The following is a 12,478-nucleotide window of genomic DNA, read 5'->3' on the forward strand; positions in this document are numbered from 1 at the left end:
TTTACATTTACTTTAATGAACTACCCAGCAGTGGGGAATAAGTTTCATTACAGTAGAAGTCTTTCGGAAAGTGCTGTAACTAGGTTTAAGGATATGATTCCTTCTTTGTTATGTTCTCCAATGCCATATACCAACACAGTGCAGAGCAGCTTCCTAAACTCTGTGAGTGAGATAGATTATCTCGTCAATAGTTTTACATCCTCATTGAGCACAACCTTGGATGCTGTAGCTCCTCTGAAAAAGAGAGCCTTAAATCAGAAGTGCCTAACTCCGTGGTATAACTCACAAACTCGTAGCTTAAAGCAGATAACCCGTAAGTTGGAGAGGAAATGGCGTCTCACTAATTAAACCATTACTTAAAAAGCCATCACTTGACCCAGCTATCAGCTAATTATAGGCCAATCTCCAACCTTCCCTTTCTCTCAAAAATTCTTGAAAGGGTAGTTGTAAAACAGCTAACTGATCATCTGCAAAGGAATGGTCTATTTGAAGAGTTTCAGCCAGGTTTCAGAATTCATCATAGTACAGAAACAGCATTAGTGAAGGTTACAAATGATCTTCTTATGGCCTCAGACAGTGGACTCATCTCTGTGCTTGTCCTGTTAGACCTCAGTGCTGCTTTTGATACTGTTGACCATAAAATTATATTACAGAGATTAGAGCATGCCATAGGTATTAAAGGCACTGCACTGCGGTGGTTTGAATCATGTTTATCTAATAGATTACAATTTGTTCATATAAATGGGGAGTCTTCATCAGAGACTAAGGTTAATTATGGAGTTCCACAAGGTTCTGTGCTAGGACCAATTTTATTCACTTTATACATGCTTCCCTTAGGCAGTATTATTAGAAAGCATTGCTTAAATTTTCATTGTTACACAGATGATACCCAGCTTTATCTATCCATGAAGCCAGAGGACATACGCCAATTAGTTAAACTGCAGGAATGTCTTACAGACATAAAGACATGGATGAACTCTAATTTCCTGCTTTTAAATTCAGATAAAACTGAAGTTATTGTACTTGGCGCCACAAATCTTAGAAACATGGTGTCTAACCAGATCCTGGAGGCTGGACTATTGTAATTCATTATTATCAGGTTGTCCTAAAAGTTCCCTGAAAAGCCTTCAGTTAATTCAAAATGCTGCAGCTAGAGCACTGACGGGGACTAGAAGGAGAGAGCATATTTCACCCATATTGGCCTCTCTTCATTGGCTTCCTGTTAATTCTAGAATAGAATTTAAAATTCTTCTTCTTACTTATAAGGTTTTGAATAATCAGGTCCCATCTTATCTTAGGGACCTCTTAGTACCATATCACCCCAATAGAGCACTTCGCTCTCAGACTGCAGGTTTACTTGTAGTTCCTAGGGTTTTTAAGAGTATAATGGGAGGCAGAGCCTTCAGCTTTCAGGCTCCTGTCCTGTGGAACCAGCTCCCAATTCGGATCAGGGAGACAGACACCCTCTCTACTTTTAAGATTAGGCTTAAAACTTTTCTTTTTGCTAAAGCTTATAGTTAGGGCTGGATCAGGTGACCCTGAACCATCCCTTAGTTATGCTGTTATAGACTTAGACTGCTGGGGGGTTCCCATGATGCACTGAGTGTTTCTTTTTATTCACCTCTTTTTGCTATGTATGCACCACTCTGCATTTAATCATTAGTGATCGATCTCTGCTGTCTTCCACAGCATGTCTTTTTCCTGGTTCTCTCCCTCAGCCCCAACCAGTCCCAGCAGAAGACTGCCCCTCCCTGAGCCTGGTTCTGCTGGAGGTTTCTTCCTGTTAAAAGGGAGTTTTTCCCTTCCCACTGTCGCCAAGTGCTTGCTCATAGGGGGTCGTTTTGACCGTTGGGATTATTGTATGGCTTTTGCCTTGCCTTGGGGCAACTGTTGTTGTGATTTGGCGCTATATAAATAAAACTGTTTTGATTTGATTTGATATCTTGCTTCCATGTGTGAAAGAAACCACTCAAAATGAGCTTGGGGAACAAAAAAAAAAAAAAAAAAAAACTAAAATGAAGCTAGTTGACTGATGGCAGTGCCAAACTGTACAGTGTCAGCACACAAGACTGGCACGACTGTAGTGTTAGGAAATTTGAAATTCTTTTCAGGCACACACCATCATTTTTCAATGTTGCAAATGAGGCGTTGAGTGTAGATTTTGGCTGCCTTCATCGGTCATAACATGAAAAGTTCTTGACTTTATTTCAACTCTGAGGTTTGTATTTCACAAGAACTTGAACAAACCAAAACGCCTCTAGCTTCTTAATTCAAACCAATGGAATGGATTTCAAAAGGGACTGATAATACAGCTGAAAATTTCTTCAGATAATTTATTTTTTTTTTTTAATATTTGCTTGAAAACGAAAAGACAGCGACAAGGGGGTCAGGGCTGACAACTGTCTCAAAGCTAACAGATGACCTCGGCTAGTATTTAAGCATGTCCTGGAGATGTAACTTAAGAAGTCTTGACGTGCACTGAGCTGCTTGTTCCCATGGCCTCCTAAATTAGAGGGAATGTGGTTTCTGTTTGACTAAAGGCCTGCCTGGAGACATAAAAGCCTTGCAGAGTGCTCAGCAGCCCCTGACATATCAGAAGAAGACGAAAGGAGCCTCAAGCATCCAGGAGGTCGGAATGTCAGGAATGTCTCAAATCACAAATCTCACCAGGGCGAATCTCACACTCAACCATAACCTCCCCACCTAGTCTCCCCAAATCTCAGACTCCATGTGTGCCCTCCTTTTCTCACCAGCAAACTAAAGACGCCCTGACACTTGCACAACTTTGATCTGCACACTTGCACGCACTTTGTCGTGATGATCCCACCCACTGTGTTCCCAGCTGGACGCCGTGCTTTGTTCCACTGGATACTACGTGCTATGCACTGCGTATATAAAATATTTATTTCATAGCAGATTAATTATTCTCTCGAGTTGGCTGCTTCCGGAATCACAGGGGAATCTTCAGCTGCAGCTTTTCTGTTTCTCTTGCGCACGCGTGCACTTAATGAGGTGGAGAACGTATTGGAACTGTCTAAAAGGTAAGTATTTGTACTGTTTATATTGTAATAGCTTGGTAAAACAGTTGCATGTTCTTTCCTTCTTATGAGTGGCTGTAAAAGTATGTTTATGATAGATTTAACATCTTGTTCTAATCGTTCAAACAAGCTGCTCTCTGATGCGGTGCGCTGACACAATCACTCACACCCACACGCAGTGTTTTTGAATTGTTTGCCCAATGTTCACGTCATTAATGCGTGATGGAGATTTTGAACATTTCAAAATTTTATTTGCGCACATGCATGAAGCCGCGCAGTTTACAACGGTGTACAATGAGCTTACTCTCCTGTGCGGCAGAGTGCGTGGATCAAAGTAGTGCAATTGTCAGGGGGCCTTAATACATGCACACCTCTTCATCTCTCTCCTGTGCAAGTGGACAGACAGTGAGAAAATCAGCATCTTATCACAGTGACCACTTGTTTCCTTACAAGTGGTCACTGTGATAAGGCTGTTCCTTTTCATCTTCTTTGCACAACTCCAATTGCTTGTGAAAAACTCCTGCAATTGTGCATTACACTGCCTTCTAGATTCATTCTTTAGAAGCAAAACGATGAGCAAATACTTGCCTACAGCAACTGTAACTTAAATTTGAGCTTTGTTTATTGACTAAAAAGTACCAGAATATTTGGAACTTACATTAAGGCTCCTGGCAACTATACCTCCAGTATAGAAGAAAGCGCAGCGCAGTAAGTCTAAAAGAATAAAGAGCTTTTCCTGTTGGTAAAGACAGCCCGTGTTTTCATTTGCCTATGTTCTAGTCGACTCAGTTTGCACAGGAAATCACTCACAAGCACGCTCACTGTTTGTTTAACAGTTCCTGCGACAACAGAGGAAACCAAGACTTGCCTAACATCTCATGGTACTGTGCACAAGTCATATGAAGTAAAGGAAAAAAAAAAATCCTCATGCAGTTACTAGTGGGGAATATTGTAAAGACCAATAACACTTAATGGATACACATAATTTTCAAGTGATTCTCAGATTAATCACTTCTCAATAACGGCATTAGGCCAAGCCTGACAAGTAGAGGGTTGCCTCTTATGTACAATCCAGAACAAATATTTTAGAAAAAAAAATTATACTGAAAATAAAAATGTCCCAAAAGCAAAAACTCAATACAACAAGTGTGTTTCGTATCCACGTATTGGAACACCCCCTCAAGCATCCGCCCATCTGTATTTTAATGAAAGCTGGTTAAATGCGCACCCTATATTAATTTTTTATTAGAGTTGATGCAACGCCCACTCTAAAATAAATTAAATTTGTGTCCCCAACACATAGTAAATACCAAAAAATGAGTTTTCATGTTTTTCTCGTTGCTTCTTACCCGTGGCGTCCCCATCGGTGTGCGCTAGTTGCAGTCACGTGACAATGGCGAGTTGCGCACAAGGTGGAACAGATCTGGCACTAAATGCAAGAGTATTTGTGATTTTTAATTTGATTCATATTATTATTTTATTTTTGATGAAATCAGACGTTTTATTGAAAGGATATCTGCTGGCAGGTTTTTTACTACTGTGACATGAAGTGTATTAAACCTTTTTCATTAAACATATATGAATTAGATTACATCTGTCATTCGCATTGGGTTGAACATACTGTGCAGCATGTTAAGTGTTCAGTTTTTTGTTTGTTTATATGCCGTGCGACGTGACATGTCAGACTGCCTTCAACATTTCCTCTATTTTAAGTTAATTTAATTTTTGTGCAAACAACACCATCTCATAAAACCTCACTCTGCACAGATATGAAATCATTATACGTATTTTGCTATTGAGTGGCCGTGAAACTTCACACTATTCATATAAAATGTCATCTTTTGTCAGAAATTGAAGTCATCTGTCTAAACTCTAAACTGATCTCATCCGGGGACAACACATTCAACACAAATGTGGACTGATATTCTTTCACTTTGAGATTCAGATTTCGGAAGAAAAAGGTAAATTAACCAGCTCCATTTATGCTTCCAAACTTTCTGGGTTGAATAACACCATCACTTGCTTCAACTGGCTGGTCCGCCGTTTCCGTCTGCTCAAATCGGACAGAGTGCAGGCTGACCACGCCTCCTGCATAGAGCATGAGACTAGACTAGCGGGCCACAGTCTATGGAAATAAGCAGTGCAGCTCTGTGAAATGTTGGTGACTTATGTAATCAAATACACGTGTGTGTAATCATATTGTGCAGAGTTGTACAGTGTATTCTGCGTACAATTCTGTGCACCGAATAGTCATGTGTGTACCACATGGTTCCATACAAATACATGTTGTGACACCCTTGGCTATTACAGATCAGCTTTTTTTTGTCTCTACTGCGATAGATTTTGATTCACAAATCAGCAAAAATAAGCTTCTCCTCCCAATTCAATTTCAATTTATTTAATTTATACAGCACCAAATCACAATAAAGCTGCCTCAAGGTGCTTCACACTAGTAACGTCTAACCTTAACAACCCCTAAGGCAAGCACACAGGCGACAGTGGTAAGGAAAAACTCCCTCTGATGATTTTGAGGAAGAAACCTCAAGCAGACCAGACTCAAAGGGGCGACCCTCTGCTTAGACCAATTCTAACAGTTACAAGGGTTTTTTTTACCAAGCTGAAAAGGTGCTGCAGCGACATCACACCTTTATTCTGAAAAGTGCAGGGATTTTCAAGATAAAAGCACTCAGAGATAGTGCACAAAAAAAAAAAAAAAAAAAAAAAAAACAGAAAAGGGAAAAAAATGGTGGGTGCTCAGGGTTTTTTTTTTTCCCTTTTCTGGAGGCTGCTCCATGCACGCTGTTCTTGTTGAGAATGGAGGCACAGACACCAAAAAAAAAAAAAGGTGCTATACTGACACCGGGCCTAACTTGTCACCTTAGACTAATGCAATTATTGATAGAATCACTTGGCATTCAAGTGACATTACACAGGGGTGTGCTCACGTCTGTTGTATAGGTAGGTGCACATGGGACAATCAGTCAACGATGAAGCACTTTGCCATCTCTGGTAGCAAACTGATGGAGACAGATCTCTGCTTCTTGAATATTCTCAGCCATAAAAACCACAACTGTACATATAAGATGTATGTCTGAACCACTCGGCGCCTCGGTTTGGTGCAATCTCGTGCTTTTTGTCCTGTTCCGCCCTCACTGTTTGAGCAAAGATAGACCCCACTGTCTACATTCCTCATCGCTTCACATGCTCAAGGCTGAATATTTCTCACTTCCTCCTGTAAAAGCACGCCGAACAAAATAAGCAGCAGAATTTCAACCATACGACACTGAAAGACATCGCATAACAAGGACTGGGAAACATATCTCATTAACATCTAAGAAGTCAGGAGGCTGAAATAAAAACAGCACCAGTAAACAGCTTAATTTGTCTGGGAGCCTAAGGGTGTGACTGAAAATGAAATCGGGGTACAGTATTTGAGCAAACAGGCTGGAACATGTTGCAAAATGCACCCGGGTGTGATACTAGACTGGATGGCAACAGATAATGTGACAAAGAGGAGTAATTAAAGTAGGAGGTTAGAGGGCTTATCAAGACTCAACAGCTGGCAAAACTGTGCACCGGCTCAATTATTCAGCACCATCAGACATGCGTCACACCCCCCCACCCCACCCCACAGTTGCACAAACACACAACAGGATAACCTTAAAAACCAAGGGTCTCAAACTCAAATTACAAGGGGGGGGGGGGGGGGGGGGCCCTGCTGGCTTGGTTCTTCTGTCTGAGAGCAACTACTTTAACATGCAGCAGAAAGATAACGTCCTGGGATTTTTGTAAAGTGACAATATTATCTTAGCAATGCCACTTTAACCATGCAGATGACACAGGCAAATGGTGCATTAGGTTAATTAATAAATTAATAAATTGTCCAAATGACTGTGCTCAATGTCAAAACTTTAAGGCATTTTGGTGTCGACCGCCAAGCTGCTGCTAGTTTTGGCTTGATGCATTTTATAATCACCAGCGGCACATATAAGGCTGATTCATACTCCTGTTTACAGTAAAAACATGTAAACACGAGGAGGTGGTGAAGCTACATGTGCCAAATTGAAAATTCCAACATCATGCGAGTCTTGCGTGTCGAAACAAGCAGGTTTACTGGCAGGTGTCGGGCTCCTAAACCACTCCAGCACCTGGCAAATCCTGTACATTTTGGATGATAAAACAGAACTGGCAAGAAAATTCTGTGGGATTTAAAACAGTAACAACAAAAATAAATACAAATTTTGACAAATAAGAGTAGACATCCTTCTTTCAGAAAGGAGACGTGCACTCACGCAGTATTTAAAAAAAATGACAAAATGCAACAAGCCACTTATTATTTTTATTAGCTTTGTTTTTCAAGTTATTTCTTTCACTGTGGTTGAACCAACTTCAGGACTTTTTTTGTGGTTGCTATGCAATAAATACTCACACTGCCACCTAGTGGACATATTAAACATGTTGCGCTTTTCCAAAGGAGAATCTTGCTTTCAGGCACAGCTATATTAGGTGGAATAATTTCAATTTCTATTTATTTTCATTTATATAGTGCCAAATCACAACAACGTTGCCTCATGGAATAAAAAGTTAATCCATTCCAAAAGCATAAATATTTATGATCATATATGTCAAAGTAGAGTCTGCGATTTGGTAGAATTGGGGATTCTAGAATAGAATACACTCCGATCTGAGACTCTACTAGTAGAGACTCCAATTCTACCAAGCCATTCACTATCATGACAAGATATCTAGACATAGAATGACAGCAATACCTGACTGTAGAAATTATAAAAATATCTGTTATATCAACTTCACATTACAGCCAAGTGATCACAGTAAGAAAGTAAGAACTTGTAATCAATGGAAACTCTCTCAGATCGGAGACTTTACTAGTAGAGACTCCGACTGGAGAATCTGTACTGGGATTCTGCCAGTAGATTCTCATATATGTGTATGTGTGTGTTTCTATAAAAAATACTAAGTCCCTCCGGCTTCTCCACTGTTTTCACTCATGGTCGCCAACATGCAGATCCACCTTTAGTGCAAGCTCTATGCTAGATGCCCTTCAACCAGGAAAATTCTGCACTGTAAACAAGCACACTTAACCACTTGGCCAACAGCCCTGCCCAATAATAAATAAATAAATAAACGGCCTCTCTCTGTACACGTTCAAGTATGTTTTAATTTCCAAAAAAAGTTATTACTTTACCTCTGCCAAGCAGGATATGTTTTTAACCATGTTAGTTTGCATGTTTGTTTGATTATTAGCTGAAATGTTCACATAGTGCAGAGTTGGGAGAAAGGCCGAGGAATAAACTCTTGTGTTTTGCTGCAAATCCAGAAAGTGGTGGATCTCCCCCAACACCCCCACACTTTCACTTCTGACACTTTCAGCAAATTCTCAAGAAATACCTTTTTTTTTTGGTGCAAATCCAGATAATGATCAGTCTTTGGATCTGGATTTTGTCCACATATTATACAGAATGTCTGCAGGTCCACACAACACCTTTAAACGCTCTACTCTGGCTACATGTTCATACCATTTTGGGTTATTATCCATTTCGAGCAACGTCTTAAGGTAGGCCAAATCTGACATTTTTGTGCTTCTGAAACTGCCTACCAACCATCACTGGAATTGGAGTATGGTGCAACTACTGTTGCAAATCACTTTCTCCTTAACGGTTCAATTTTGCTCAAATGCACAAAAACCTTTGAAATGTGAACAACCCTTCCAGTATGATACAACTTCCCAAATAGTGCATAATCACTCCTGGATTTGCACTTCTGCAAGCCAAGCAGATGCCAATACTGCACAGAACATCTGCACAGTATCCATGTGTCTGAAGCTGTGGCTCCAGCACAGGTTGAATTTAGGGCAGGTTCCACTGAATTAGCAGCAAATACCAGCTAACCAGCAGAAATATGCAGGAACAGTAAGTTTGAGCCAGAATAATAGTTGGCAAGTGGCAGATGTTCAAACCTGTGCAGGACCCGCTATAGAAAGGTTGGAAGATTAGCCAGCATGTTATCAGAGTTATGTCTTGGACTGTTCGAGCCTGGCAAAGGTTGGCTTTTGAGTTATTTTTCAGGCTTTCTGCAACACAAATCAACGTATTAACATGTGTTATCTTTTGGTGGAACTCACCCAGTGAATTTGAAGCAAACCCTGCACAGACAGCGCAGATCCTTCAGGACCAAAACAAACTAGATAAACATGACACACTGCGATAACCAGGTCTCATTCACACTGAATTCCTTTTTTTTAGGCACATTTTGCTCACTCTCACAGCCCATTCATTCAAAACAAGCTCGGGTTCGCCCCTTGCGCTAAAACTTTTGACAAACACACCTTTAAAACACCCCAAACCGATGACGATTTACTGAGAATGTTTCAAGATTACTTTCGACACATGTTTTGGTTTAAGCTTCATTTTTTTTTTTATTCGATACCTGGAGTTAAGCTAGCTAAACATCTGTGGTGGATGAAGCCAGTTTTTCTTTAGCTTTAATGACATTTTAAATAAACTCCCAAGCAAAATTACAGGTATTTAAATTTTCTACATGTAATTCAAACAAAAAAAAATAATAATAATTGTTGGTTATACCGCGTCGCAAAAATAATAAAGCAGACGTGCTTAATTTTATTTATTGTTTTTTTTTTCTCTCTCTCTCTCTCTCTCTCTCTCGCTCTCTCTACAGCTGTAATTCTTACCTGCTCGCTCGGACTTCTTGGCAACCCAAAAAAAAGAAGAAAAAAAAGCTCTTTAAAAAATTCGGAGTAGCCGTGTGGAGCTCCACAGAAGCAGCCGATATATGTCTCTGCGTGTTCCACGCACGACAGGTTGGAGCCCACGGACAGCAGCGGGCTGCCGTGCAGAGGTGGAAGAATGCTGGAGGAGCAGGAGGAGTCCACTGCAGCGTGGGGAGACCACAAGGAGGTGGGAGGAGCTCCAGCGAGCCATGCAGGAGAGACACCACAGCCCGAGCCGCCACTTTTCATCCGTGTTTTAAAGGAGGCATATTAGCTCTCTTTTCCACGGCTACATTACTGTATTTCTTTGGTGTTCCCAACCCCCCTCCCATTGGTCAAGGGTCCCGTGCTGATATCGTTTTGCAGACCAGAAACTGGAACTGAAATTTTCTGTTCCAGTTTGTGGTTCCTGTTTCAAACATTGATAACCATATCAAGCAGAAAACGTCCTGTGCTAAAAAATTAAGCTCATGCAGAAGTGCCAAAACCTGCAATCCTTTGAATGGCCACTTGAGGCTGGTTTAGGATTGTCGCCTTTCAGAAATGAAAATCCGGTTGTTAAGTGTGACGTAACGCATCATGTGATTTTCAACTTCCGGCTCCAAACAAAAAAGGCGCACTGTCATTAACATTGAGAACTGCACTGAGATGATCTGATCAGGCTGCACTTACACCGTTGCACACGGACAACAACATTAACATCGCAACATAAAACTCTTTGTATATTGTGCCTAAAACTCTCCTGGATATATTAACTGGGTTTTTAGACTTTGTTACTGCGTTTGTTTTATGTAAAAATGTCAGACGCTCAAGTTGTTTCTCCATTATTTTCAATGGGAGTTGCTGCGAGCTGCGATCGCTTCCTGTTCATGTCGTTCGGGGAGAAAGTGAAGTTTGCACTTTAACGTCCTGTTTATTTTAATAAATTTCTTTTATTAACAAACAGACATGTATATTTTACTTGTGCATAATAAAATATGTAAAGTAAAATTAAAAAAAAGTTTTATTAAGTGTTCTGACCATAGAACCAGACGAATGCGGTTAACGGAGGCGGAGAAGGGAGGGACGGAGGTTTGTGCACAATATAAACACAAAGTAAACTTAAACTGTAAATCCTTAAAAGGATCAAACAGACAGACGTAACTTTAATTGTAAACTTGGAGGTCTTTGGACCCAGAAACAGATTTATCACGTGATGCGTTACGTCAGCGCTTAACAACCAGATAAAGGACACCCACCACGGCTCCTCAGGGTCACTACCACCACCAAAGAAGTGGCATATTTTTTTTATTTCCATTTATTTTTTATTCTTTTTTCCATGGTAATGAATAATAAAAAACAAGAAAATTGCACTTTACAGAGTACGAAATAACACATTCCATGTAAAAAGAACAGGAGTAGGATGAAGAAAAACATCTTATTATCTCCTACCCCATTCTTGTTTCAACACAAGTTTAGACAGCCTCACCTTTGAGTTCCATTATAAGAATACATAACAATGAGCATTTTTTTTTCTTTTTTTAGCTCTATTCATTTGGATTTTCATAGTTTTAATATTTTCTGTTTTATACAGGCATTTAAATAGAAAGACATTTGAACAACATATTAAATGATTTTCCGTAGAGTTCCATTGTTTCACTCCCGCCACTGAAACGCACATTTGCTTCAGTGTAGTTCTAGCAAAAGGGGTTTTAAAATCATATCTTCTTCAGCTTGTCTCACTATTTACAGTGAAAAGTGTTTGCAGACTACATGGTAACAGAAAAAGTTTGTCAGTTTGGCATATTTCATTTTGAAAAAAAAACCATTTAGTCATATTTAAAGCTTTAAGTGCTTTATTAACACAAAACTGTTAATGATAAACTGTGCAGTCACTGAAGTGTGCAATAATAAACATAAATATGAAGGAAAACACACCAATAATTTTAATCTTTAAAAGTGAGGACATTTTTAAGAGGAAATTTTAAAAATACTTGTTTGCCTACAGTTTGCCTTACCCATTGCCACCAGCGCTGTCAAGCCAGGGGTTTGACTCTTCCCACTCACGTCTTATGCTTTTGCCCATGTTAGTCTGTTTGTGAACAGACTGGAGCCCATAAGTTTTCATATATCGTTATGAATTTTTTTTAACCAAAGATTCATATCCGGATAAGCAAGAACTGATTCAATTTTCAAGTTTAAAGGTCAAAAATAGAAAAAATCTTGGAAAATTGGAAAAATCCCTATCTTTAACATTGAACAAATTTTCAAAAATTCCTAACTGTCAAAAAAGATCAAACTTCTTTGATCTTTGAGATCATTATGGAGGATGGTATCCTTTATTGACTAACAAAGTTTGATTCGGATCTGATCCAGATTACAGAATTTGTGGCCATTTAAATTTAACATTGAAATCCCAATTGAATGTATATTTTACATTATATCTTAAACAAACATGCCCCAATCACTCCCATATTTGAAAGTGAGGTGCAGACTGGCACTCACTATCACTTGATAGATTTTGATCCAGATCTGATCCAGATTGTGGATTTTGTAAACATTTGAATTTAATATTAAAAATTAAAAAGCCCATGTGGTGTACATTTTGAATTATATCTCAATGAAAAGTGCCTCAATCACTCCCATTTTTCTGTTATGGATTTACCTACACCACCAAAATTGGATGGAGGTTCCAATTTTATGCCTGTATGTC

At 39.5% G+C, this 12,478-nt stretch overlaps 1 protein-coding gene across 2 annotated transcripts in view; it reads right to left on the reverse strand.

Annotated features, from left to right (window-relative positions):
• Nucleotides 1–9,990, reverse strand: part of LOC117528957 (inactive tyrosine-protein kinase PRAG1) — a 43,200-nt gene extending 33,210 nt beyond the window's left edge. The window contains exon 1 of one of the 2 annotated variants that reach the window (XM_034191613.1): nt 9,748–9,990. The gene's annotated coding sequence lies outside the window, so the exon portion shown is untranslated. Of the gene's footprint in view, nt 1–3,696; nt 3,996–9,747 lie in introns of those variants that run through there. The other variant, XM_034191615.1, reaches the window with a different exon arrangement.
• Between the last annotated feature and the right edge of the window lie 2,488 nt (nt 9,991–12,478).

The sequence above is a fragment of the Thalassophryne amazonica genome, chromosome 17, assembly GCF_902500255.1.
Source record: "Thalassophryne amazonica chromosome 17, fThaAma1.1, whole genome shotgun sequence".
Classification (NCBI taxonomy): Eukaryota; Metazoa; Chordata; class Actinopteri; order Batrachoidiformes; family Batrachoididae; genus Thalassophryne; species Thalassophryne amazonica.